Raw genomic sequence first — 27,598 nt, 5'->3', positions numbered from 1 at the left:
AAAGACACACTTTGCCGGGTTAAACATCATATTGTAGACCAGGAGGTTATCAAAGGTTTCCTTGATATCATCTATTAGTGTTTCCTTCTCTCTGGACTTCACCAAAATATCATCCACATAAGCATGCACATTGCGGCCAATCTGAGTATGAAGGCAATTCTGCACGCAACGCTGATAAGTCGCCTGGGCACTCTTGAGCCCAAAAGGCATAGAAACGTAGCAGAAGGCTCCAACGGGAGTAATGAATGCCGTCTTCTCCTGGTCCTTAACCACCATCTTGATCTTATGATATCCAGAATAAGCATCCAAAAAACTCAGACGCTCACATCCCGCCGTAGCATCAATGATTTGATCAATACGCGGGAGCGCAAAGGGATCAACGGGACAAGCCTTGTTCAAGTCCGTCTAATCCAGACACATGCGCCAAGTGCCATTCTTTTTGAGCACTAGCACTGGGTTAGCCAACCATTCAGGATGAAATACCTCAATAATGAACCCAGCTGCCAAGAGCCGGGCCACCTCCTCACCAATGGCCTTGCGCCTCTCCTCATTAAACCACCGAAGAAACTACTTGACCGGCTTATACTTAGGATCAATATTGAGAGTGTGCTCAGCAAGTTCCTTCGGTACACCCGGCATGTCAGAAGGCTTCCATGCAAAGATGTCCCGATTCTCATGGATGAACTCAATGAGCGTGCTTTCCTATTTGGGATCCAGATTGGCACTGATACTAAACTGTTTAGATGAATCGCCAGGAACAAATTCAACCATCTTGGTGTCCTCAACCGATTTAAACTTCATCTCTGGTTCACGCTCTGTGGTGGGCTTCTTCAAGGACGTCATGTCTGCCGGGTCAACATTGTCCTTATAATACTTTAACTCTTCTGCAGCACAGACCGACTCAGCATAAGCGCGTCACCTTCCTCGCACTCCAGAGCCACCTTTCGACTGCCATGAACCGTGATGGTCCCTTTATGACCTGGCATCTTCAGCTGCAGATAAACATAACACGGTCGTGCCATAAACTTGGCATAAGTCGGTCGCCTAAACAGAGCATGATACGGGCTCCTGATCTTGACCACCTCAAAAGTTAATTTCTCGGCCCTGGAATCATACTCATCTCAAAAGGCTACCTCCAGCTCGATCTTGCCCACTGGGTATGCCAACTTACCAGGAACTAAGCCATGAAAAATAGTATTGGACTGCTTAAGATTTTTATCTGTTAACCCCATACGACGGAAGGTCTCATAATAAAGGATATTGATGCTGCTGCCTCCATCCATGAGCACCTTAGTGAACTTGTACCCCCCAACTCGAGGTGCCACCACCAAAGCCAAGTGACCCCGATTGTCAACCTGGGGCGGGTGATCCTCCCGACTCCATGTAATGGGCTTCTCAAACCATCGCAAGTATCGAGGAACTGCCGGCTCAACGGCGTTCACTGTCCTCTTGTGAAGCTTCTGGTCCCGCTTACATAAACTTGTGGTGAAAACATGATACTGCCAACTGTTCAATTGCTTTGGATGACTCTGATAGCCAGACTGTTGCTGCTGCTGCTGACCCCCCTGGCCAGATTGTTGATTGTAGCCGCCTTGACTACCTTGATTGAAATTGCCTTGATTATTCTGGTGGCCCTGAAAGCCGGAACCAGAACCGACACTTCCATTATTCGGGCCATGAAAGCCGCCGCCTCCTGAACCGCCGCCCGGCCCGTGATTACCATTGAATATGTTAGAATTCTTGAAAGCCCTCATGATAGTGCAATCCTTCCACAGGTGAGTAGCCGGCTTCTCTTCAGTGCCGTGCTTCGGGCAGGGTTCATTTAACAACTGCTCGAGAGTAGGACCTGACCCGCCAGATCGAGGAGGTGGCCTCCCCTTATGCCACTGATTGTTGCCCTGTGCATTGGTGTTAGCCACAAACTCTGAGCTACCATCTGCCTTACGTTTATTGTTGCCGCCTTGATTTGCCGGGCTAGGTTGAGGACCTTTAGTGTTGCTGCTCTTCTTTCACTTCCCTGCCTTCTCATTGTCAGACTCGGGATCCTTGGTACTATCAAAGTCAGCATATTTGACGAGAGCCGCCATTAGCTGGCCCATGTCAGAACATTCGCGCTTGAGTCTCCCCAGCTTCATCTCCAGAGGCTCAAAACGGCAATTCTGCTCTAACATTGATATTGCAGAGCCGTCATCCATCTTATCAGTGGAATGTATTATTTCCTTGACACGGCGCACCCAATGGGTCGTGGACTCACCCTCCTGTTGCTTGCAACTAGTCAAGTCCACAATTGACATGGGCTGCTTACATGTATCTTTAAAGTTCTGGATAAACTTCTCCTTTAATTCTACCCACGAACTAACGGAATTAGGCGACAACGCCTTCAACCAATTACGAGTCGTCCCATCCAGCATCATGGTGAAGTACTTGGCCATTGCAGCATCACTAACTTCTAGTAACTCCATGGCCATCTCATAACTTATGATCCACGCCCCAGGCTGTAAATCGGCCGTGTAATTAGGTACCTTACAAGGCCCCTTAAAATCCTTGGGCAAATGCTCATTACATAGAGCCGACACCAAACAAGGTACACCCCGGCCCTGGTGACCACACATGCCTCAACTGACGCCGTCAGATAAACTGGTAGGGGCTGATAAGCTGCCTGCTGAGCCGCCTGTTGAGCTATTATTTCTGCTGCCTGCTGAGCCGCCTGCTCAATTTTCCCACTCGGTCCTGATTATGCACATTAGGAGCCCCACCCTGAGCCGGGTCGTACCCGTGCGGTTGGTCGCGACGCTGGGCATTGCTTGAAACGGCTGGTGAATCTAGGTGCCTGCTATAATTCTTGCTCCAGCTCGGACGTGGGGTTGAATGAATCCCGTCTCTACTATAAGAGTATGCCTCCTGCTGTGCTAAGGCTGTCTGAAGAAGATCTCTGACCCTTCGAGTTTCCACCGCCGTTGGTGAATTGCCATCGGATGGGAGAGCTGCCAGTCATGCTGCCGCCGCGATCATGTTCTCCAGCGGGTTAGAATAATGACCCGGTGGTGTCGGCACATAAGGAGATGGAGCAGTACTTAGACGTGGGGGTCCCATAACCTATGGCTGAATCAGCATATTGGTCTCGGGTACTACGACCCGATTTACTTCCAACGGGTTACTAGGGCCTACTCCGGGTGTTTGAAAAAGGTTCCTAGGATCATAAACCAGAGGTAGACGAGATTGAGTTTTCTAGTACCTCCTCCTCATAACCTCATTTGACACGTTCTGTTCCATTGTCAGTTGGAAAGCATGCGACTGAATCTGCTGAGCTCGAGCATCTAGAACCGCCCGCTCTGCGGTCATCCTGACATCTTCCGCTGCCAGGGCTTCCTTAGCTTGTGCTATGTCCAGCTTCAACTATGCCACTTCCGCATCATGTTGAGCCTGATTCGCCGGGTTGACCACAACGGTTAATAGAGTTGTCATCTTGTCCATGAGATCCATCAGCACTTGAGCCGGCGAGCGTGCAGGGCCTCCTGCTCCGGCGGCTGTCGCTGCTGCTGATTTGGAAATCATTGCCGCCGCGGTTGACGAACTTAACGCCGGTTGGGTACCTGCCATGAAGATTCCGACTCTGCTTGGCGGCTCAAAGGGGTCCAGAATACTTCCGCCATCGGAACAACCCCCAAGCCCACCGTCTTGCAGTTGATACAACGAATCCGTCTCACCTGTGGACGACTCACCATCAGAGTAGATGGCCGTCTCACCGCCAGAGACAGATCCTTCAGAAAATTCCCCTCCATGGATGCATCCCATGAAGGCACGCCTTACAGCGGGTTGAGCCCAGGCGGGTCTCGCACGCTGAGCCGTCTCGATGATGTCGGTGCAGATATCCGGCTCAGGGCCCGGCTAGCCGATCTTGCCGATGAAGACGTGGATTCCGCCAAAGGGGACCCGGTACCCGTACTCAATTGAGCCGGCGTCGGGGGCCCAGCCTGCATCGACGAGGTAGAGCTTGCCGTGGAGACTCTTGGTCATTCGGCCCACAGCTTATCCCTTGAGCCCTTTGAAGTTGCCCTTCAAGAACTCAAATCCACCATGCACTGACCCCATGGTGGGCGCCAACTGTTGTGGAATTGTCACGTTAGATGTCCTAGCGTAAGGACTTAGTCGTGGAGCCATCACAACTAGGAAGCTTAAAGGGGTCAAATGAGACAAAGGGCACGTGGTTTTACTGGTTCGGCCCCTTGTGGTGAAGGTAAAAGCCTAGGATCCAGTTTTGGGTGGGATTGCTTATGACTTGATAACCAGGGAGCGAATCCGCTTGACCTAGTTCTCGATCTGATGTTACTTGCCTTGAACCGCCGCCGGGTCGTCCCTTTATATACAGAGGTTGACACCCAGCGGCTCACAGAGTCCCGCCGGTTCATAAACAGTGTCCGGCTCGGTCTCTCTCTCTATTCCTGTCTTACAATACAAGTTACACATATATGGCGGTTTATCTCTACAGGCCTTAAGTCGCCTCTGGGCCTTGGGCCGCCGCCATCTAAGTGTCTTCAGTGGGCTTCGTCATAGGTGTGACCCGGCCCCTCCTGGGCGGGTCATGCCTAATAGTTATATCCCCAATAGACGGACTGCATAATAATGGTCCTATCACAAGTGGCAATATAAAGTGACATTATTTTGCATTAAGATTTTGTGCATCCAACCATAAAAGCGCATGACAACCTCTGCTTCCCTCTGCGAAGGGCCTATCTTTTATTTTTGTCTTATACCTTATACAAGAGTCATGGTGATCTTCACCTTTCCTTTTTATACTTTATCCTTTGGCAAGCACTACATGTTGGAAAGATCCTGATATATATATATATCCAATTTGATGTAGGTTTTCATAAAGCATTATTGTTGACATTACCCTTGAGGTAAAAGGTTGGGAGGCAAAACTATAAGCCCCTATCTTTCTCTATGTCCAATTAAAACTTCATACCCATAAGTGTTGCATGAGTGTTAGCAATTGTGAAAGATTAAATGATAGTTGAGTATGTGGACTTGCTGAAAAGCTCTTATATTGACTCTTTCCGATGTTATGATAAATTGCAATTGCTTCAATGACTGAGATTATAGTTTGCTAGTTTTCAGTGAAGTTTTTGATTCACACTTTACATTGTGAATAGATTGTTACCTTAGCATAAGAAATTATATGACAATATATATGTTGCTGTTCTAAGAATGATCATGATGCCCTCATGTCCGTATTTTATTTTGTCGGCACCTCTATCTCTAAACATGTGGACATATTCTTCGATATCGGCTTCTGCTTGAGGACAAGCGAGGTCTAAGCTTGGGGGTGTTGATACATCCATTTTGCATCATGATTTTATATTGATATTTATTGCATTATGGGCTGTTATTACACATTTTGTCACATTACATATGCCTTTTCTCTCTTATTTTACAAGGTTTACATGAAGAGGGAGAATGCCGACAGCTGGATTCTGGGCTGGAAAAGGAGCAAATATTACAAACCTATTCTGCACAACTCCAAAAGTCCTGAAACTCCATGAAAGTCAGTTTTGGAATATATTAAAAATATTGGGCGAAGAAAGCACCAGAGGGGGGCCACCCACTGTCCATGAGGGTGGAGGGCGCGCCCCCTGCCACGTGGGCCACCTGGCAGCCCCCCGATGCCCATCTTCTGGTATATGGTGTCTTTTGCCCTGGAAAAAAATCATAAGGAAGCTTTCGAGATGAAGCGCCGCCGTCTCGAGGCGGAACCTTGGCGGAACTAATCTAGGGCTTCAGTGGAGCTGTTCTGCCTGGGAAACATCCCTCTGGGAGGGGGAAATAGTCACCATTGTCATCACCATCGATCCTCTCATCGAGAGGGGGTCAATATCCATCAACATCTTCACCAACACCATCTCCTCTCAAACCCTAGTTTATCTCTTGTATCCGATCTTTGTCTCGAAACCTCATATTGGTACCCGTGGGTTGCTAGTAGTGTTGATTACTCCTTGTAGTTGTTGCTAGTTGGTTTATTCGGTGGAAGATCATATGTTCAGATCCTTTATGCATATTAATACCCCTCTGGTTATGAACAGGAATATGATTTGTGAGTAGTTACGTTTGTTCCTGAGGACATGGGAGAAGTCTTGTTATAAGTACTCATGTGAATTTGGTATTCTTTCGATATTTTGATGAGATGTATGTTGTCTCTCCTCTAGTGGTGTTATGTGAACGTCGACTACATGACACTTCACCATTGTTTGGGCCTAGGGGAAGGCATTGGGAAGTAATAAGTAGATAATGGGTTGCTAGAGTGATAGAAGCTTAAACCCTAGTTTATGCGTTGCTTCGTAAGGGGCTGATTTGGATCCATATGTTTCATGCTATGGTTAGGTTTACCTTAATTCTTCTTTCGTAGTTGCGTATGCTTGTGAGAGGGGTTAATCATAAGTGGGATGCTTGTCCAAGGAAGGGCGGTACCCAAGCATCGGTCCACCCACATATCAAATTATCAAAGTAATGAACGCGAATCATATGAGCATGATGAAAACTAGCTTGACGATAATTCCCATGTGTCCTCGGGAGCGGTTTGCTTTATATAAGAGTTTGTCCAGTCTTGTCCCTTGCTACAAAAAGGATCGGGCCACACTGCTGCACCTTGTTACTTTTGTTACTTATTACCCGTTACGAACTATCTTATCAAAAAACTATCTGTTACCGATAATTTCAGTGCTTGCAGAGAATACCTTACTGAAAACCGCTTGTCATTTCCTTCTGCTCCTTGTTGGGTTCGACACTCTTACTTATGAAAGGACTAGATAGATCCCCTATACTTGTGGGTCATCAGAGTATGACGCGCCGAGGCTGATTGCAGTAATTATGGGGTTTATTCAATCCCATGTTAGCGAATCTCACGAGAAGATCAACGTGGGCTTGTTATAAATCTCATTTTAAAAATCTTTGTTTGTGCTTGACAACTAGTGTGTATTTTTTTCCATGCGTGACAGGTAGATTTAAGTGTCTTGCATCTATGCATTCCTTTTATGAATAGTGATTTGCATTTTGGCATTCATTATGAAAGTGAGGATTGGAGAAAATAAGATGAATCTATTATCAAATTTAATAATATAAGTGGAAAGTTAACTTTCCGAAATCGAGATTCACCAAAGAAGCATGATGTAGGCGTCGATGGTTTGACTAGACACCCAAATCCATTTTTTTATTGGTGAACATATAGTCCTTTAATTACCAACGCACATTAGTAGTCGCTTAAATTTTCTTGCCCGCCATTTTATTTAGCAATCTGCAAAGACATGCTCATGACCTCAGCAGCTCGGTGCCGGGTGACACAATGGTGATTGTGTGGTGGGTGAACTGCACTGTGGAGGGTTTCATCGGCGTCATTTATCATTATGGATGACTTGGCAAGTGGGTCTGGGACGACATTCTCCTCATTGTGTTGCACATTGTCTCTCAAGAAGACATGTGTTCCAGAATTCCCTGTGACAGTGATGTGTGGTTATGGTGGACACCGTGGCGGTACTAGGAGGGCTCGAGTAGTGGCATGAGTCAGCGGCTCTGTGAGTGCATTCTTCTAGCTTTTCTTGGGGATAAGAAAGATTTGATTTTGATGCATCTTTAACTGAGACTAATTTATGTTTTGCCATGTATTTCTTCCTTACTATTGTTTTGCAAGGTGGGATGAGTGGGATTTTTGATTATCTTACTCTTTTTTGCATGATTATCTACTTTTCTTTTAAGATGTGATCTCCTGGCGTGTTTAGATTGCTTTGTTCTATGTTGCCTTCGGAATTAGGGGTTGGCGACTAGATAGATAATCTAATTTTGATGTGTATGTGAAATCGATTGTTTTGATGATGGAAGTTGATGGTGATCTATTAGTGTACCAAATGACCACCTCTCTAAAAAGGACGGGTTTCCATGCTTTTCTATAACATATTGTGCAATGCTAGTAGCTACTATTTGTAGCGAAACCTCTGTATTTTTTTAGGGTTTGTACTTTACCTTTTAATCATTGATTGACCACTCTCTAACAATGACACCTTCATTATATTGAACCTTCCAGGATTCAGTATTCTCCACAATCCATAGAGGCACATTTTTACCATGGTGTAGTTCTTATCTCAATAGTTGTAGTGGTGCCGCAATGAGTGGTCGTGGTGGTGGTACCTCGCTTGTTAGCAATGGCAACATTTGTTGGGGAACGTTGCATGGAAAACAAAAAATTTCTGCGCACACGCAAGATATATCGAAGGAGATGCGTAGCTACGAGAGGGGAGAGTGTGTCTATGTACCCTCGTAGACCGTAAGCGGAAGCATTTATTAACACGGTTGATGTAGTCGAACTTCTTCGCAATCCAACCAATCAAGTACCGAACGTACGACACCTCCGTGTTTAGCACACATTTAGCTCGGTGACGTCCTCATCTTCTTGATCCAGCAAGACGGGCAAAGTAGTAGATGAGTTCCGGTAGCACGATGGCATGGTGACGGTGGTGGTGATGCTATCTTTGCAGGGCTTTGCCCAAGCACTCCGAAAATATGACTGAGGGACGAAACTATGGAGAGGGGTGCCGCACACGGCTAAGAGATTGTCGTGCCCTTTGTGGGGCATCCCTCCCTCATATATATAGGTGGGCAGAGGGGAGGCAGCCCGGAGGCGCTCCAAGGATGGTCCCCTCCCCCCTTGGGCTCTTGCCCTGTGGCGCCCCCTTACCTTGTTTGCACAAAGGGGGAAGGAAAGGGGAGGAGAGGGAAGGAAGGGGGAGGCCGACTCCCCCCTTTCCTTCTCTCCCAAGGGCTGCGGCCTTAGGAGGTGCACGCCAGCCCCTTGTGGGCTGGTGTGTCCCCCCTTTGGCCCATATGGCCCATTAACCCCCAGGGGTTCCCGGAACCCCTTCCGGTGACCCGATGACTACCCGGTACCTCCCGAAACCCTTCCGATGTCCAAATAGCATCGTCCTATATATCAATCTTTACCTCCAGACCACTCTGGAGCTCCTCGTAATGTCCATGATCTCATCCGGGACTCTAAACAACATTCAGTCACCAAATCACATAACTCACATAACAGTATATCATCAACGAACTTTAAGCGTGCGGACCCTATGGGTTAGAGAACTATGTACACATGACCGAGACGCCTCTCTGGTCAATAACCAATAGAGGAACCTGGATGCCCACATTGGTTCCTACATATTCTACAGATCTTTATCGGTCGAACCTTATGACAACATGCGTAATTCCCTTTGTCTATCGGTATGTTACTTGCCCGAGATTCGATCGTCGGTATATTCATACCTAGTTCAATCTCGTTACTGGCAAGTCTCTTTACTCGTTCCATATTACATCATCTCGCAACTAATTCCTTAGTCACTTTGCTTGCAAGCTTCTTGTGATATGTATTACTGAATGGGCCCATATATACCTCTCTAATAACTGTGTGACAAATCCTAATCTTGATCCATGTCAACTCAACAAACACCTTTGGAGATACCTGTCGAGCATCTTTATGATCACCCAGTTAAGTTGTGATGTTTGATAGCACACAAGGTATTCCATCGTTATCCAGGAGTTGGATGATCTCATAGTCGACGGAATATGTATTTGACATTAAGAAAGCAATAGCAGTAAACTTGAACGATCATATGCTAAGCTAACAGATGGGTCTTGTCCATCACATCATAATCCTAATGATGTGATCTCGTTATCAAGTGACAACACATGTCTATGGTTAGGCAACCTTAACCATCTTTGATCAGCGAGCTAGTCTAGTAGAGGCTCACTAGGGACACAGTATTTTGTTTATGTATCCACAGATATACTTAAGTTTCCGATCAACACAATCTAGCATGAATAATAAACCTTTATCATGAATAAGGAAATATAATAATAACAACTTTATTATTGCCTTTAGGGCATATTTCCATTAGGCTCCCACTTGCACTAGAGTCAATAATATAGATTACATTGTAATAAATGTAACACCCATGGAGTCTTGGTGTTGATCATGTTTTGCTCGCGGAAGAGGCTTAGTCAATGGGTCTGCTACATTCTGATCCGTATGTACTTTGCAAATTTCTGTGTCTCCATCCTTGACCTTTTCATAGATGGAGTTGAAGCATCTCTTGATGTGTTTGGTTCTCTTGTGAAACGTGGATTCCTTCTCTAAGGCAATTGCTCCAGTGTTGTCATAAAAGATTTTCATTGGACCTAATGCACTGGGTATTACACCCAGATCGGATATGAACTCCTTCATCCAGACTCCTTTTGCGCTGCTTCCGAAGCAGCTATGTACTCCGCTTCACATGTAGATCCCGCCACGACGCTCTTCTTGGAACTGCACCAACTGACAGCCCCGCCATTCAATACAAATACTTATCCGGTTTGTGACTTAGAGTCATCCGGATCAGTGTCAAAGCTAGCATCGACGTACCCATTTACGACGAGTGATCACCTCCATAAACGAGAAACATATCCTTGGTCCTTTTCAGGTACTTTAGGATGTTCTTGGCCGCTGCCCAGTGATCCACTGCTAGATTACTTTGGTACCTCCCTGCCAAACTTATGGCAAGGCACACATCAGGTCTGGCACACAGCATAGCATACATGATAGAACCTATGGTCGAGTCATAGGGAATGATTTTCATTTCTCTCTATCTTCTGAAGTGGTCGGGCTTTGAGTCTGACTCAATTTCATGCCTTGTAACACAGGCAAGAACCCTTTATTTGATTGATCCATTTTGAACTTCTTCAAAACTTTGTCAAGGTATGTGCTTTGTGGAAGTCCTATTAAGCGTCTCAATCTATCCCTATAGATCTTGATGTTGTAACAGCCCCAAAATTGGGTTATCAATTTTTGTGCTGTTATTCCTTCCTGGCACTCATTTCAAAATCTTTTTCTTGAGTTTGTTGGATGACTCTGAGAATTCTTGTCATTTACAACCTTTAAAAACTTGCTCATGTCTTTTTCAGTGGGCAAGACCTCAGTTGCATCATCTTAAACCCTCTCAAACCCTTATTCCAAATTTTTGGAATTTGAATGTGGCCTTTGTGATTACAAAGGAGCTATCATTTTCTTTGATTTGTTGATCATCCCATCTGTTCCCAGAGATCCTCCTATCCTTTTCAATCTTGGATATGCAAAAATATTGCCAAGTCCCATGCAATATTTTTGAATTATGATTTATTCCTTTTCTTGCCTTTCTGACGAATAAAATCCAAAGGCATAGCTAGCCATCTACTAAATTCATGAGAATTTGTGGAGTTGATAATTATGCCTAAACCAAGCTCTGGCAATTATATTGGCCATAATTAAATAAGGAAAATTGCCTTTTCTTATTTGATGCCAATATTCCAATTCTGCCATTTTCTAAAGGAACTATTATTTTTATAGCAGAGAAAATTCCCACATAAATTGTGGAGCTTGTCCTTGATATATAATCACTAGTTCCATCATCATCTCATGTTCCACAATTCAAAAATTGGGCACATGATCCAATGCAAGTTTCTGCCTACTCTGAAATTTTGCAAAGGAAGTGCCTTATTCCTAACTCCTTTTGAGCTGAAAATTGGCAGGGTGATTAAACTTGATAAATCACCCATGTAGACCAAAGATTAGCTCAATCCAATTATCCTAGCTCCCTGTGCAAGTTTCCAAAGTTTCTGACCAGATTAAAATTTTGTGAAGGAAGTACCTTCATAGAGTTTCCAAATAGGATAAAACTTTGCAATCCTCTCAAGTATCCCAAATAATTAGCCTCCACCCAAATTCAGATCATTTAATTGATGTATGTGAGCACATGAGCAATTCTTGTATTATGTCCATACTTTCAGGTTGTGAAGAAAGTATATTTTATCTTGCTCCATTATGTATGAAAATATTCAAAGCATTCTCCTATCCATATAACCCACCTAACCAAGAGTTTGGCTCATTTCATGTAGCCAATAGCTTCCTAGATTTTTCCCAAGTTTCTGGTCAGGTCTGATGCTTGTGAAGCAAGTACCAATTTGGCAAGCCCATTTGGTATGATCTTTTTGCAGGATCAACATATGATCAAATAATGAGGATTTGCCAAGTTATAGATCAATAAAACAATCCTAGTAAGTGCTCCTTCATCATTTGTTTTCTGGACCAGGTTTAGCAGTTGCACTGCAACTATATTAAATATGTTCCCTAATGACCTCATAGACCACAGTACCGTAGTCCTTGCTACCCTAAGCCTCCTAGACATCAAGTTTAGCACCTACCCTCTCTGGTTTACTCTCTAGAGTGTGGCCAAGTTTGCAATAGCAAACTTGTGGAGCTTGGTTTACTCAGCTCCATTTGTCTCTGCTCGTTTCTTTACCGTGGTAATACTCCACTCTGGAAGGACTACGCGGTAGACATGAGCTAGCATCAGTAAAACCTCCAGAGTGCGCCTTGCCAGTGGTGACCACGAGAGCCGCCAGCCAAAACGGTGGTCTAGCCACCGTTCCCTTCGGCATCGCTGCTCCGAACGTCCCTGACCTCGCCATTAATGTCCTACAGCTCCACCTCGCCGTCCTCTTCCCCCTGTACTTCCGGCTCCCTCCGTTTTCTTCTCCGGTGAGCCGATCCAAAGACCGAACAATGAGAGTCCGTGAGCCCGTCGTCTTCCTCGCCGGTGTCCGCTTCCTCCTCTCGTCCGCAAGCGTTGCTCGATTCCGTGAGCCTCTGGTGCTTGTCCGCTCCCTCATCGTCGTCTTCCCCCTCTTCCCCGGGCCTGCTGAGCGCGGCAAAGCCATGGCCGGACTCGCTCGGCGGCAACCAGCTCGGGTGCCCTCGCCCGGCTATAAATAGCCCGCCCGCGCCTCGTCCGAGCTCATCAGCAGCTTCCCCGCCCTCTTATTTGCCTCCCCGAGCACTCATCCTTCCCGGAGCCCCTCTCTGGCCCCCCCCCCATCGCCATGGCCGCCGCCCCGGTCTTCTCGGATTCCGGCGACCAGGGCCTCCCCTCGACGTTCCTCCACCACCACCGAATCGCCCATACTCCGGCAAGCCTCCCCGTGGCCTCAGCCTCTTCCCTTCCCCACCGTAGCGCTGTATCCACCGGCGGCCGAACCCACTCTCTGCCGTGGGCCGTGCAGCTCCCTCCCTGGTGTTCCTCGGAGGAAGCTAGCACCACCCCGAGGTGCCCCTCGCTGTCCCGAGCATTTCGGTAGGTCGCCCGTCCGTTGCCGTGGCCGGACGCGCCGGCAAGCGCCATCGGGGCAGGCGTCTTCCCTCAGTCAAGCGCGCGTCGGGAAGAAGAAGGAGATGGCCAGGCTGGCGCGTTGACCTGGCCAACTGGCCCCGCGGCCCCACCTGGCAGCGGCCCTGACGCCCAACCCCGCCTCGGCCGCGTTGACTGGTCCAACGCCAGAGTGGATAAGTGGAAGAGCCCTCCACAAAGACATTTTCTTGATTTGAAAACGTTTTCTGAGAAAGACGCGTTCGGTTTAAACTGCCATGGACGTGTTTGTAGAAATATTTTTACAGACTAGTCACTGAGCTTTAAACGCCCGTATCTTTTTGCCCTTAGCTCCAAATCAGGTGATTCCAAAGTCCACATCTTCGTCTCATCGAGCCCGTTCTGTCCCCATCATTTTCACCATATTTGCACATTCTGAAAATGACCACTTTTCCCTTGTCTGTAAACAGCCCCCTCCGAGAGAGAACTGTTTCTGGCAAATTTTTCCACGGTCGTTTCTCACTTCTTCCCGGAGTATTTGTCGACCCCAGGCAAGCCAACCTCTTATCATGAGCCCCGAACTTGCATGTTGACTTTGCTTGCACCTTGTGTGTGTAGTTGCAGTTATTTCTTCTTGTTTTCATCTACAGTTATTCCGTTATGCTTATCATGCATGCTTGTGTTTCATGATATCTTTTGCCATGCTAGTTAGATGTTGTTATTGATAATATCATGTTACTACTCTACTTTATTTTCATGTCATTGTTATAAAATGCTATGGTGACTGTGATGCACCGTTGGTATGCTAGTACTTGGTACTGTCATGCTTTTTATGTTATAGTTGTTCACTTGAGAAGCTCGATATTCTATCAAAGCATTTGCATGATGTATGCTCATTGTGCATCCATGTTCATGATGATGGAGAAGGTAATAAAATGACTTAATAATAACAAACCTCCTCCGTCATCGATGGGATCGAGTCATAGTGCCGCCAAATTGAACTGTTTTCAGTGCAGCCACATTTGCCGGTATGGGACGACCTTAATGCGATCTATTGTCGTGCCTCTGGTCGGTGCCTCCAGTTATGGGAAGGTTATGGGTGCGCGCTACCCTGATCAGGTAGGCGGACATAAGCCTTGTGTGCCCGTTATTGAGTTTTTGGTACCGGGTCCCAGAGTGGATTGTGGCCATGACGGTGGTCGTTGTGTCTTGTGGTAGACACGGGGCCACCCAGGACTAGCCCGATGGGGAGTGAGTCGGAGTGGACGGGAGAGTGTCATGACAGTAGATCGGTTTCGTCAGAATGCCGTTGTCCACCCGAATGGGATGACGAGGCCATGGGTTCCGTGGTGTGGGTACAGTGTGCTACCTCTGCAGAGTGTACTTAAACTATCAATAGCCATGTCCTCGGTCATGGGCACAAGTTCGTAGTAGGTCACACTATCGGATCTTGGTCGAAATGGAGGATAAACCGGAAATAATTAAGCTGATTAATGTGGTTGTGATCGCCGTAAGGATCACGGGCCAGTTATTGGTCGTGGTTGTGATCGCCGTAAGGATCACGGGCCAGTTATTGGTCGTGGTTGTGATCGTCGTAAGGATCATGTGCCAGTCATTGGTCGTGGTTCTGATCACAGTAAGGATCACACGATTGGTATGTTTGTGATGCAATAGCAATCATTGTTGGTAAGAGAGTCCGAGGGACTCGGTGCACGCGTTTGGTTGCATTACATGAGTAATATGTTGGCATTTAAAGAACCATGGCAGAAGAGGAGATAGTTGCATAAAGTTAACATGTTATATCTGCATTGGATATGATTGGTACTTTATTTTCAGCATAGTTTCATGATGCCATGCTATGTTTGGATTGAGTTTATGCCATGTTTTGCCGTTGCCATGTTAGAAGTAAATTCGATATACCATGTCATTGCCATGCTAGTAGATGCAATGATGTTAGTTTGATTTATGTCTTGGGTTGATACCATGCCATGTTTAGTAATTGATATGAGATAGGTTGTTGCATATGCTTGGTTCTTGCTTTGTCATCTGTTTGTTTGGATGCTATGTATTTGATTGTCTTGCAAGTACATTCAATGTACTGACCTGGCGTGTCATGCCAGTTTTGTAGGTCGTTCACTTGTTCCGTCGTGCTAGGCGGTAATCTTGCCAGTCCTGTGAGTTGTGGAGCCCAGCCAGAGTGATATGCTGCCAAGACTTCCGCCACCATTTAAATAGTCTTCCGCTGTCATTTTAAATAGCCTTAGGGCTATGCCAGAAGATTATATTCATCACTGATGTAATCATATACATGTGTATCTGAGGAATATTCTTGTACCTGGAATGCTGTATAATGGGCCTGTCGTGCATCAGGTGTTATCCTGGGCTGACGTGCGAAGGCCCCCTGCTCCATGTGGATCAGGGTGCCACATGGCATGGTATTAGAGCAGCCAGGCTGGCATAGATTATCCTAGCATTAGATCACCGCAACCATCAACCCGTAATGACACTAAGGGATTTGACCCATCCCTGGCATCCGGTATGGCCACTGTTAATCAACACGTGGCGCAGTTGGGACCGACACATCCTCACCCCGCTTTTCCCGCCTAGTTATCCGTGGAGCAAGTAGCAACCCTATCCTTTCTGGTCGGCCGCACCGCTTTCCCTTCGCCATTAAGGGAAAGGGGACACGCCATGCGGGCCTGTCCCGTGTAGCTGCCTATAAAACCCACTTTTCTGCTTGCTGTATCGCTCGCTCCTCAGTCCACCATGTCCCTGCAGAGAAGCTTAGCTAGTAGCTCCCCAACCATGGCTAGCAGCTCCAAAACTTCCACGTATTACACCCGCACCTATGTCGTCAACCACCCTGGTTTTCCACCCCTTCTTGCCGAGATGCTCACCAAAGCATTTGGCGGTAAGACTAGGCCCGATTACCTGGTGTTCCAATCGACACCCGTCCCTTACCTTCATCGCTGTCGGTGTTCTGGGAATGGGGGTCCCCAGACTTGCCTGCCTGCGGCCTGCGGCGTGGCTCAAGGGGCGGCCCAGCATGGCCCATCTTCATCAACACGAGCTCAAGACCCTCGCGAGGGGCCAAGCCTCGCGGGACGGACGACAAGAGGCTTCCTCAGGCACGGCTTCGTCAGGCTGGCTTGTGAGGAGGCGGAGAGATCAAGGCAGGATACCTCGCGAGGTACCCATGACGCAAGCCATGACGATCAAGGGCGCCAGGCGGGCGCCAGCCCGCGCAGTGTCCTTCTTTCCTCTTTGGTGCAAAGGGAGCAAGCGCAGGCGAGAGCATCAAGCAAAGGCATCCATTTCGGTGCAACAAGACCAAGACCAGCACAACGGCAGGATAGAAGTCATCATGGAGCCCAAGCCGGCGTCACCACCAGAGCCTTTGGCAGGCGAGGACCAACTTTAGTCAGGATAAGTGTACTAGATGTTCCCCTTCAAAATGGCTAGTTGTTGGCGGCCTTCCCGCTCAATATTTGGGAAGAGGCCCAGGGCCTTTGCCTATAAATAGGACTAGCCACCCACAAGGTGGAGGCATCGAGAAATCAATCGGATCCTCGCCTAGAGACCAGTAGAGAGAGAGCGACTGAACTCCCCTAGCAGTGCATCGCACCAGCCAAGAACAGACCCTCGCGAGGCTGTTCTTCCTTGTACTGTTCATCATCAGCCCAAGAGGCAATCCACCACACCACAAACTAGAGTAGGGTATTACACCACAATGGTGGCCCGAACTAGTATAAACCCTGTGTCTCTTGTGTTGTTCCGTTGATTGCTTAGTTCATAGCGAGGTGGTGAGGAGCGGGTAGGCAGAGGGCTAAATCTCCGTGCGCACCCCAGTGTTCGAATCTAGAGGGTCTGCCGGAACCCGAAATCCGACATTTGGTGCGCCAGGTAGGGGTGCGCCGGAGCTTCTCCTTCCGTCGACCCGGTCTCCGCCGACACCATGACTCGCCCTGCGATGAGCGGCGCACCATCCGCTCCGGTCGTCGCGGCCCTCCTGGGCGGCTCGCAGGCGCCACCCTCGGGCCGCCACGTCAAGCCATTCGTCCGCCAGGTCGGCGCCGCTTCCACGCGGCAGGGGCCTCCCTCAGGTCGGTCAACGTCCAAGGCCGATCTAGCCTTCAACTCAAAGGACCACCCCTCCAATTTAGCCTGCTCAGGCGCGCTCCCGATGCTGTGCACCCCCACCATCTGCCAGGTGGCCGTCACCGGGACTCTCATCGACGGCGGCTCGGGCCTCAACGTGCTCTCGGTTGAAGCCTTCAGCCTCCTCCACATACCACCGGAGCGGCTCCGGCCCAACCGGCCCTTCTTGGGCATCGGGGGCGGGTCCTCTAGCTCCCTGGGGCAGATTCGTCTCCCGGTAACCTTCGGCACCTATGACAACTTCCGCACGGAGCTAATTGACTTCGACATCGCCCCCATCGGCTTCCCGTACAACGCCATCCTCGGCTACCCGGCGCTGGCCCGGTTCATGGCTGCGACTCACCCGGCGTACAACATGATGAAAATGCCTGGGAGCAGCGGCGTCCTCACGTGTGTGGAGACACCGGGGATGCATTGCAAGTGCTCAAGCTCGCCTTCAAGACGGCGGCGTCGGTGCAGCCTGCCGACTCGGACACCCCTGAGCCCAAGGGAGCTGCGCTGGCCAAGAAGAAGCAGTTGTTCACCCAAGACAAGGTAGAGACCAAGCAGATGCTGGTTGACGAGGACGGATCCACTGATGCCACCTTCACCATAGGCGCCAATCTTGAGCCCGAGCAGGAGGAGGCCCTGGTCAGATTCCTGCGCGCAAACAAGAAGGTATTCACATGGGAGCCCGATCAGCTGGCGGGGATCCCGAGGGGCGTAATCGAGCACCACCTCAATGTGTGCCCCAATGTCCGACCCGTGAAGCAGAAGGCAAGATGGCAGTCCATGGAAAAGCAGGCTTTCATCGTCCAAGAGACCCGCAAGTTGGAAGCTGTAGGGTCATTCGCGAGGTCCGATACCCGAATTGGTTGGCCAACCCAGTCGTCGTTCCAAAGAAAGGAGGGAAGGAACATATGTGTGTCAACTTCACCAATCTCAACAAAGCTTGGCCGCAAGATCCGTTCCCGCTCCCCCGCATCGATCAGATCGTCGACTCCACCGCCGAGTGCGACCTGTTGTGCTTCTTGGATGCCTTCTCTGGGTATCACCAGATCAAGATGGCGGTGGAAGATGTGGAAAAAACTGCCTTTCTAACCCCATGTGGGGTGTACTGCTACATGTGCATGCCGTTCGGGTTGCGTAATGCAGGGGCAACCTTCCAGCGGTTGATGCACATCGCCTTGGGCCCCCAGCTCGGGAAAAACGTTGAGGCTTACGTCGATGATATTGTGGTGAAGTCTCGCGAGGCCAAGACCCTAATACAAGACCTGGAGGAAACCTTCGCGAGCCTCTACGCCGTGAGCCTGCGACTCAACCCAGAGAAGTGCGTGTTTGGGGTCCCCTCAAGCAAGCTCTTGGGCTTCCTCGTGTCCCACAGGGGCATCAATGCTAACCCGGAGAAGGTCAGGGCGGTCGAGGACATGAGCCCACCAAAGACCCTCGGAGAGATGCAGAAGCTCACTGGGCGCGTGACAGCACTAGGACGCTTCATATCCAAGCTGGGAGAGCGAGCCCTGCCTTTCTTCCAGCTGATGAAGAAAAAGGGACCCTTTGAATGGACTGAAGAGGCAGACAAGGCGTTCCAAGATCTCAAGAGATACCTAACCAACCCACCGGTGATGGTGGCCCCGCGCCCTCAGGAGCCCTTGGTGCTTTACCTTGCAGCCACTCCCTACTCCGCCAATGCAGCCCTGGTGGCGGTTATGTCAGTGTACTAGAGTAGGGGTACCCTAGTATCCCGAACTTGTGCACGGGCAGTTGCAGCCCACCGCGACAAGGCTTGCGGGGCGACCGCCAAGGTCCTCCGTGGTTCCTTTGGAGCCATTCAAGAACAAAGTATTCAAGCCAAGGAGACAAGGCCCCGACAAGAGGAGCTTGCCGGGAAGGCCAACCAAGGCATCTCCAGGAACTTGCCGCGACGCGCCACGCGTCCCGGCAAGGCCCGGTGAGTGACAAGCTTCCGGACGCGACAAGACAACGCCCGCGGCAAGGCGCTTGCCGCGGCAAGCTACCACTCTGTACCCGCGCTCCAGCACATCCACCAACGTGTCGCCCTGGGGCCTTTCCAGGCGCGCGTGGCAAGAGGCTGTGCAGCCAGCGGTGCACGGTGGCGAGCGACACTGACAAGATTGCCATCGTGGCAAACGGTGGCGCTCCTGACGGTCCTTTTCGCACTATTTGGGCGACGCAGACGGGCATTTAATGCCTTTGTCCCCCGTCGTCAGGGTTAGGTATGATACCCTGTACAGGTAGTTGTACCAACCGCAACTCCTTTTCCATTTTTGCCCTTGTCTACGTTGCCACCTGTCGGAGACCCCTTGAGCATATAAAAGGAGGCCCATGTGCAACGTAGAGGGGGGTTCGAAACCAGAAAACACTCATGCTCGGTCTCGTTAGCAGCTCGTATGTACTATAGCACTCAGCGCCCCCGAGCAAGAACTCAATACAATCAGACAAGCAACAGTAGGAGTATTATCTCTCTGGAGAGCTCCGAAGCTGGGTAAACTGCTCGTGTGCTTCGCCTCGATCCGCTCTTCGTGCGATCTCCGCCCCCCCCCCCCGAACCGAAAGGGGCTCGGTCCGCCGGTCCCCATAGGTGTTCGTGGATCAGCTTCCCCGACATCTTTGGCGCGCCAGGTAGGGGGCGTCGAGGTTGTGTGAACCTGACCCGGCGTTCACACGAGCTAGATCTTCATCTTCTTCATCGACATGCCACCGAAGAAGAAGACTTCGGTGACAGCTGTTCCGTCCACGTTGATCCCACCACCACCGGAGAAAACGAGTGGTGGGGCAGACGCCGACGGAAGAACAGACATCGACGAAGGAGCTCACGGTGCTGCCAGGTCCAAGGACAAGGTTGCGCAGACCTCGGCGTCCGTACATGTACCGCGCCCATCTCAGGAGGCGCATGACCGACAGCGTCATGGTATTCGTAGTACCATACATTTGTTGGACCAAGATCGAGCTGGTGGATCTCGAGGCGCTCAAGACCAGCATGCACGCCGACATGCTGGCACGAGAGAGACACGGTCGCCTGGACGGGATACTGCTCCTTCTAACATGGTTAGATGTCCGAGCATATCTCGCTCCTCGCACCGTTCGCCACTGCCGCCCACCACTCCAGCAGAAGCTTTGGCGCGAGCTCAACTACTCCTGGATTACCCTCCATCCAAAGACAAGATCGACGGATGGAGGGCCACCATTCAGAGTCTCATCTGCTTCGCCAACGGCGACACTCCGCGGCAGCCGAGTACATAACTGCCACGGCAGGACCGCCAGGCACGAGCCGATGGCGACGAAACTGGTGGGGGTGCAACCACCATGCGCTCTCCACCCCGAAGGCCAAGATCACCGACTCGCCGGATCCACCTAGACAGCGACTCCACCGCATCATCAGATCCACGAGCTCATCGCGATCAGCGCCAAGTTCTTCACGAACGACAGCAAGAAGACGCTCGTACTCGCATCGAGCGCCGAAGAGAAGCGCGGCGTCAATCCGACCAGCGCGCTGGGCCCCCTGTCGACATGCATGCACCAGGGGAACCAGGCGACTTGCCATACTCGGTAGGTTGCCCTGCGTTCACTCGTGAGCTGCGGCAAGTCCAGTGGCTCAGCACGAAGAATTTCAAGCCAGACGTGCCAGAGAAGTACGATGGCATGTCGCATCCGTCGGAGTTCCTCAGCATCTACACCATCGCGGTGCAAGCTGCCGGGGGGCGGGACGACAAGATCCTAGCCAACAACTTCCGGCTGGTGCTCAAGCCTAATGTCAGATCCTGGCTCATGCACTTACCGGACAACTCCATATCCTCCTGGGCAGACCTATGCCATCAGTTTGTCGGCGCCTTTACAGGCGGCCACAAGCCTCATGGCCAAGAGAGTGACCTTCATCTGCTCGCCCAGAAGGAAGGAGAACCCCTACGCAAGTATATTCAGAGATTCAGCCGTGTACAGCACAACATCCCAGATGTCCACCCTGCAGCGGTAATCAGCGCGTTCCATCAGAACATGCGAAACCGCAGGATGCGAGAGGAGATGGCGATGTGCAAGATCAGAGACGTCAGTGAGCTATATGCCCTGGCCGACAAGTGTGCACATGCTGAGGAAGGGAGGAAACTCCCCGGAGAGAATACAGGAGCAGGAGGATCTAATAGTGAGGAGACTACCCCGGCAAAGAGAAACCGGCGGCGGAACAACAGGAAGAAGAAAGGCAAAGATGTGCTAGTCGTTGAGCAGTCCGGCAACGGAGGTGGCGCCAAGAAAGCAAAAGCTGGTAGCTCCAGCAAGGAGATTGCCACAGGCACTAACTACCAGGCTGTGGCGGTCGCCGACAAGCAAGACGGCACCAACAAGCAGTACTGCAAGATCCACCGCACCAAGGGCCATGACCTCCAGAGCTGCAAGAAGGTCGAGCAACTTGTCGAGCAGCAAAAGGCTGAATACAAGCGACGCGACAAGGAGAAAGCCCAAGAAGGTGCTGGAGGAGCCAGCAAGAAACGTCCCGGCCGAGGAGGATGCCGCGACAAGGCCAAGCAATGGCAAGGAGACAGACCTCCCCGCGGCCGCGACAAGGATGAAGATGACGACGACGATGAAGATATGGATGATGACGAGACCGATGAGCAGGAGTTCCAGAAAGCCACAGAGGTCCTGTGCGTTGACGGCGGTGCTTCTCTGCATCCTTCACACCGCCAGCTTAAGCAGTGGGTGCGGGAAGTCAATGCGGCAGAACCACCCATCGAGTCACACAAGCCTCTGAAATGGTCCAGCACGCCTATCATCTTTGATATTGAGGACCACCCTGATCGCATAACTGCGGTCGGGTGCTTGCCGATGTTGGTTTCACCAACTATCCGCAACCTCAAGGTCACTAAGATGCTAGTTGACGGCGGGGCCGGCTTGAACCTGATCTCCTCCGTGGTACTCCAGAAACTCCAGATCCCTGATGGAGAGCTCGAAGAGACCGGCACATTCCAAGGAATCAATCCGGGAAGGAGCAAGCCGAAGGGAAAGATCACGTTGCCAGTGACATTCGGCAGCGAGTTGAACTTCAGGATTGAGAGGGTCACGTTTGACATTGCTGACTTTGCATTGCCTTACAATGGGATACTCGGCCGTCCAGCACTCGCCAAGTTCATGGCAGCCTCTCACTATGCATACAACATGCTGAAGATGCCAGGCCCGATAAGTGTCATCTCTGTCCCTGGCGACAAGAAGGATGCTCTTATCTGCGCTGATAAGATCTACCGGGAAGCAGCAGCAGCAACAGATCGCAAGTCACTTGCCGTTGAAGCTCCCGGGGCGAAGAAGAAGACCAAGTCCGGCAAGAGTTCTGATGCCCACTCCGGCAAGCGCACCTCTTCGGAGTGCTGCGCTACCGTCGAGGACGCACCATCGAGCTCCATCGGCAAGTGTAAGAAAACAATGGTAGCTCCACCTGAGACCAAGAAGGTGTCCGCCAAGGAGGATGGCACTGGTGGTACCTTCACCATCAGTGCCACTCTCGATCCTAAATAGGAAAGCGCGCTCGTTGCTTTCCTGCGGGCGAACGTCGACGTGTTTGCATGGCAACCGTCTGACATCCCCAGTGTTCCCAGGAAAGTAATCGAGCACCATCTTGCCGTCTGCCCTCATGCGCGGCCCGTCAAGCAGAAGGTCAGGAAACAGGCAGTAGAGTGCCAAGAATTCATTGCAGAAGAAATCAAGAAATTGGAAGCAGCAGGCCTTGTCAGAGGAGTGCTCCATCCTACGTGGTTGGCCAACCCTGTAGTTGTGCGCAAGGCAAATGGGAAATGGAGGCTTTGTATCGACTTTACCGATGTCAATAAAGCTTGTCCCAAAAACCCATTTCCCTTGCCGCGCATCGACCAGATTGTTGACTCCACGGCCGGATGTGACTTGCTTTCATTTCTTGATGCATACTCAGGATACCATCAGATCTTCATGGCAGAAGAGGATGAGGAGAAGAGCGCATTCATCACCCCATGTGGCACATACTGTTTCGTACGGATGCCTTTCGGTTTAAAGAATGCTGGTTCAACATTTGCAAGGGTTGTCCACGACGCTGTTGAGCCACAAATACACAGAAATGTGGAAGCCTACATGGATGACATAGTGGTCAAGAGCAAGGACAAGGCGACTCTGATTCAAGATTTAGACGAAACCTTTGCAAATCTGCGCAAGATCAACCTCAAGCTTAACCCCGAGAAGTGTGTGTTTGGAGTCCCCTCCGGCAAGCTTCTCGGGTTCTTCGTGTCTCTGCGGGGAATTGAAGCCAATCCCGACAAGAACAAGGCCATTGAGCAGATTGAAGCACCAAAGCGCGTCAAGGATGTACAAAGACTTGCCGGTTGCATAGCTGCTCTCAGCAGGTTTATCTCTAGGTCTGCTGAGCGCGCCCTGCCATTTTTCAAAATATTGAAAAAGGCAGGACCAATGAAATGGACTCCGAAAGCGGAGGCTGCGCTGCAGGACTTAAAGAGATACCTGTCCTCCACTCCAACACTTGTCGCACCTAAGCCACAAGAGAAGTTGCTGCTGTATATAGCGGCAACCAATCAAGTGGTTAGTGCTGCGTTAGTAGCGGAGAGGGAGGCGGATGATGAGCCAGCAACCACGGCAGATGCATCCAGCGACAAGCAGGGGACTTCACCGACAAGCTCTGGTCCCGACAAAGATGGATCTGCGCAAGCGCGTGAGAATATGCAGAAAAGAATGGTGCAGCGCCCAGTCTACTTTGTCAGTTCCCTTCTGCAAGGGGCTAGGTCAAGGTACTCTGGTGTGCAAAAATTGCTTTTCGGCCTTCTCATGGCCTCGAGAAAGCTGTGCCATTACTTCCAAGCACATGAGATCACAGTCGTCACTCGTTTTCCGCTGAAGAGGATACTGCAAAATCCAGAAGCAATAGGCAGGATTGTCGAGTGGGCACTGGAACTGTCAAGCTTTGGCCTCAACTATCCAAAGCAGAGCATTGGCAGAGTTCATAGCAGAGTGGACGCCAACACAAGATGAAGAAGTTCCAGAAACGAGCATCCCCGTCAAGGAAGCAAGCAAAGAGTGGCTGATGTACTTTGATGGTGCCTTCTTGCTGCAAGGTGCCGGTGCGGACGTGCTACTTGTTGCACCCACTGGAGAGCACCTCAAGTACGTAGTCCAGATGCACTTTCCCAAGGAGCAAGCAACAAACAATACTGCAGAGTATGAAGGTTTGCTTGCCGGTCTCAGGATCGCAGTAGACCTCGGGATCAAGAAGCTCATTGTCAGGGGTGACTCACAGCTTGTCGTCCACCAAGTGAACAAGAATTATCAGAGTCCGTTGATGGAAGCTTACGTTGATGAAGTGAGGAAGCTAGAAGAACACTTTGACGGCCTGCAGATGGAACATGTTCCAAGAGCTCAGAACGACATTGCCGATGGCCTGTCAAAGTGCGCCGCACTTAAGTTACTTGTGGAACCAGGGATCTTTGTGCTCAAGCTGACTCAACCATCTGTAACGCCATCAACTAGACAGAGCAAGAAGAGAAAGTTGATTTCTGGTGACTATTTCCCGGCAGAGCTCCCCGAAGCCGCCGCCAATAAGGTCCTCAAGATCAACACCAAGGGTGCTGAGGAGCAGTCTGCTCTGACAAGCCCTAGGGTTTGTTCCGTTGAAGCAGACGCTCCCGACAAGTTTTGCTCCGGCAAGCTTGCCGGGGAACATCAAGCTCCGGCTGAGCTGCAGGTAATCGCCGTAGAAGCGAATGTTCCCACAGCAGCAGATGTGCCTTTAGTCCTTGTTGTCGAGCCGCAAGCTCCGGCATGGGCACAGCAGATCATCCGTTTCCTTCAGACAGGAGAACTTCCCGAAGAGCAAGAAGAAGCGGAAAGAGTAGCCCGGCAGTCAAGTATGTACAAGTTTGTCGACAACACACTGTACAGAAGAAGACTCAACGGCGTGAAATTGAAGTGTATTCACCGGGAAGGCGGACAAAAGCTGTTGGCAGAGATACATGGAGGCATATGTGGCCACCACATTGGCACAAGAGCACTTGCCGGCAAAGCGTTCCGGCAAGGTTTCTTTTGGCTGACAGCCCTCCAGGATGCAACCGCACAAGTAACCAAGTGTGAAGCATGCCAGTTCCATTCCAAGCAGATACACCAGCCAGCTCAAGCTCTCTAGACGATCCCTTTATCCTGGCCATTTTCGGTCTGGGGGCTCGATATCCTCGGCCCTTTTCCCCGAGCTGTCAGGGGCTTTGAGTACTTGTACGTTGCAATCGACAAGTTCACAAAGTGGCCGGAAGTGGAACCAGTGAGGAAGGTGACAGCATAGTCAGCAGTCAAGTTCTTCAGGTCGATTGTTTGCCGTTTTGGGATCCCTAACAGGATCATCACCGACAACGACACACAATTCACGAGCCGCACCTTCATGTAGTACGTCCAAGATCTTGGCGCCAAGGTCTGCTTCGCTTTTGTTGCTCATCCGAGAAGCAACGGACAAGCGGAGAGGGCAAATGCTGAAGTGCTGCGCGGGCTCAAGACCAGGACTTTCGACAGGCTGCGCAAGTGCGGAAGGAACTGGATTGAGAAGCTGCCGGTGGTTCTTTGGTCGATCAGGACGACACCAAATCGAGCCACTGGCCAGACACCTTTCGCTCTATTCTATGGAGCAGAGGCAGTTCTCCCCACGGAACTCGTATACGGATCACCTCGAGTGCTCGCTTATGATGAGCTTGAGCAAGAGCAGCTGTGACAAGATGACGCGCTGCTCCTTGAGGAGGACCGTCTTCAGGCAGCTATACGAGCTGCTCGATACCAGCAAGCTTTGCGCCGCTACCATAGCCGCAAAGTTAATGCCAGAAGTTTCGAGGAAGGCGACCTTGTTCTTCGGCGCGTTCAGTCTGCCAAGAATTCCAACAAGTTGACGCCGAAGTGGGAAGGCCCTTACCGGGTGAAACGAGTCACTAGGCCCGGCGCTGTTCGCCTCAAGACCGAAGATGGCACTCCGGTGAGCAACTCCTGGAACATTGAGCATCTTCGTAAGTTTTATCCGTAGGGCATGGTTGCTGGAACCTGTTCCGGCAACCACCTTTTGTACAAGTCTTGCCGATGTTGCATGTAATCCTTTGTACAAAGCCGAGCGCAGACCCCGTGCATAAGTAAAACTCATGTGCTCCGCACATCTTGTCAATTTGATGCTTTCTACTATTTTTTGCATGCATTATCTGACACTTTGTGCAGCACCTACCCCGGTAAGCGATAACGAGCCGTAAGGCTCCATATCTTTATTTTCTCTTCTTTCTCTTTCTCAAAGAAAGGAAGGTTCCCTCACACACAAGTTTGCCGAGGGGAAAGGAGAAGATAATGGTGTGGACCAGGCATCGTTCAAGGAAGTTTCGCCTTACCGGAAAGCAAACGACACAAAAGCTAAGTTGCAAAAGTTTGAGCAATCAGTTTTAAATTTTTAAGTTATCTTCCTCGAACGATCGTACTTTGTATGGAAAACCTGTGCGCGGAGGAACCAACTTGTAGCTAGTTGCGCCCTTACTTTGTTTTGAGTCCGCTCAACAACTTAAGTGAGCTGCGACTAGTTGCGACAAGGTTTCTTGTCGGAAGCGGCACCGCCAGCAGGCTGCTGATGTCCCGCACTCAGCGCTCGCGGCTAAGGTGCCTGCGCCGACAAGTTCCCTAAAAGCGTAGGGCAAAAACATACAAAGGAAGGAATCAAGTAAAGGAAATAACACGGCAATCTCCACCCAAAATAGAGTTATATTACAAGATAGCTAGTCGCAGCTCTAACAGATTGTTCTTATAACATGACCAGCAGTGACAAGAAAAAGAGAAAACGGGCGGCCTAATCTACGCGATCGCCCTCAACCCTCTTGATCTCGCTCACCTTGTCCACAATGGGTGCGACAAGGGCCTTGAGCGCTTCCAGATCAGCATCCGGCGGCAGGGACCTGAGGACATTAGTGAGGTTGAGGCCTGGGTTGCGGAAGGCCACCTTCACCAGCACCTTTTGGAGAACTCCCGCGTAGATCTTGCGCGACTCGTCGGCCAGCTGCTTTGGGATCTTCTCCCGGAGTTGCTGGAGGGCCGTCGCCACGCCTTTGAAGAACAAGCTGAGCTTGGCGCTGGGTTGGAGGTGCTCGTCAGAAGAATACCCGAGGTCCTCCATCACCAGCTGCGCTAGCTCCCCGTCGATGGCGGTAGCAACATTCACGAGACCCTCGGTCCAGTGCTCCACGGTCTCCCTAAAAGCATTCTGGGCGGAAGCAGCA

The sequence above is a fragment of the Triticum aestivum genome, chromosome 6B (assembly GCF_018294505.1).
Source record: "Triticum aestivum cultivar Chinese Spring chromosome 6B, IWGSC CS RefSeq v2.1, whole genome shotgun sequence".
Lineage (NCBI taxonomy): Eukaryota > Viridiplantae > Streptophyta > Magnoliopsida > Poales > Poaceae > Triticum > Triticum aestivum.
The sequence above is the reverse complement of the archived record's forward strand: the minus strand, read 5'-3'. Positions refer to the sequence as shown.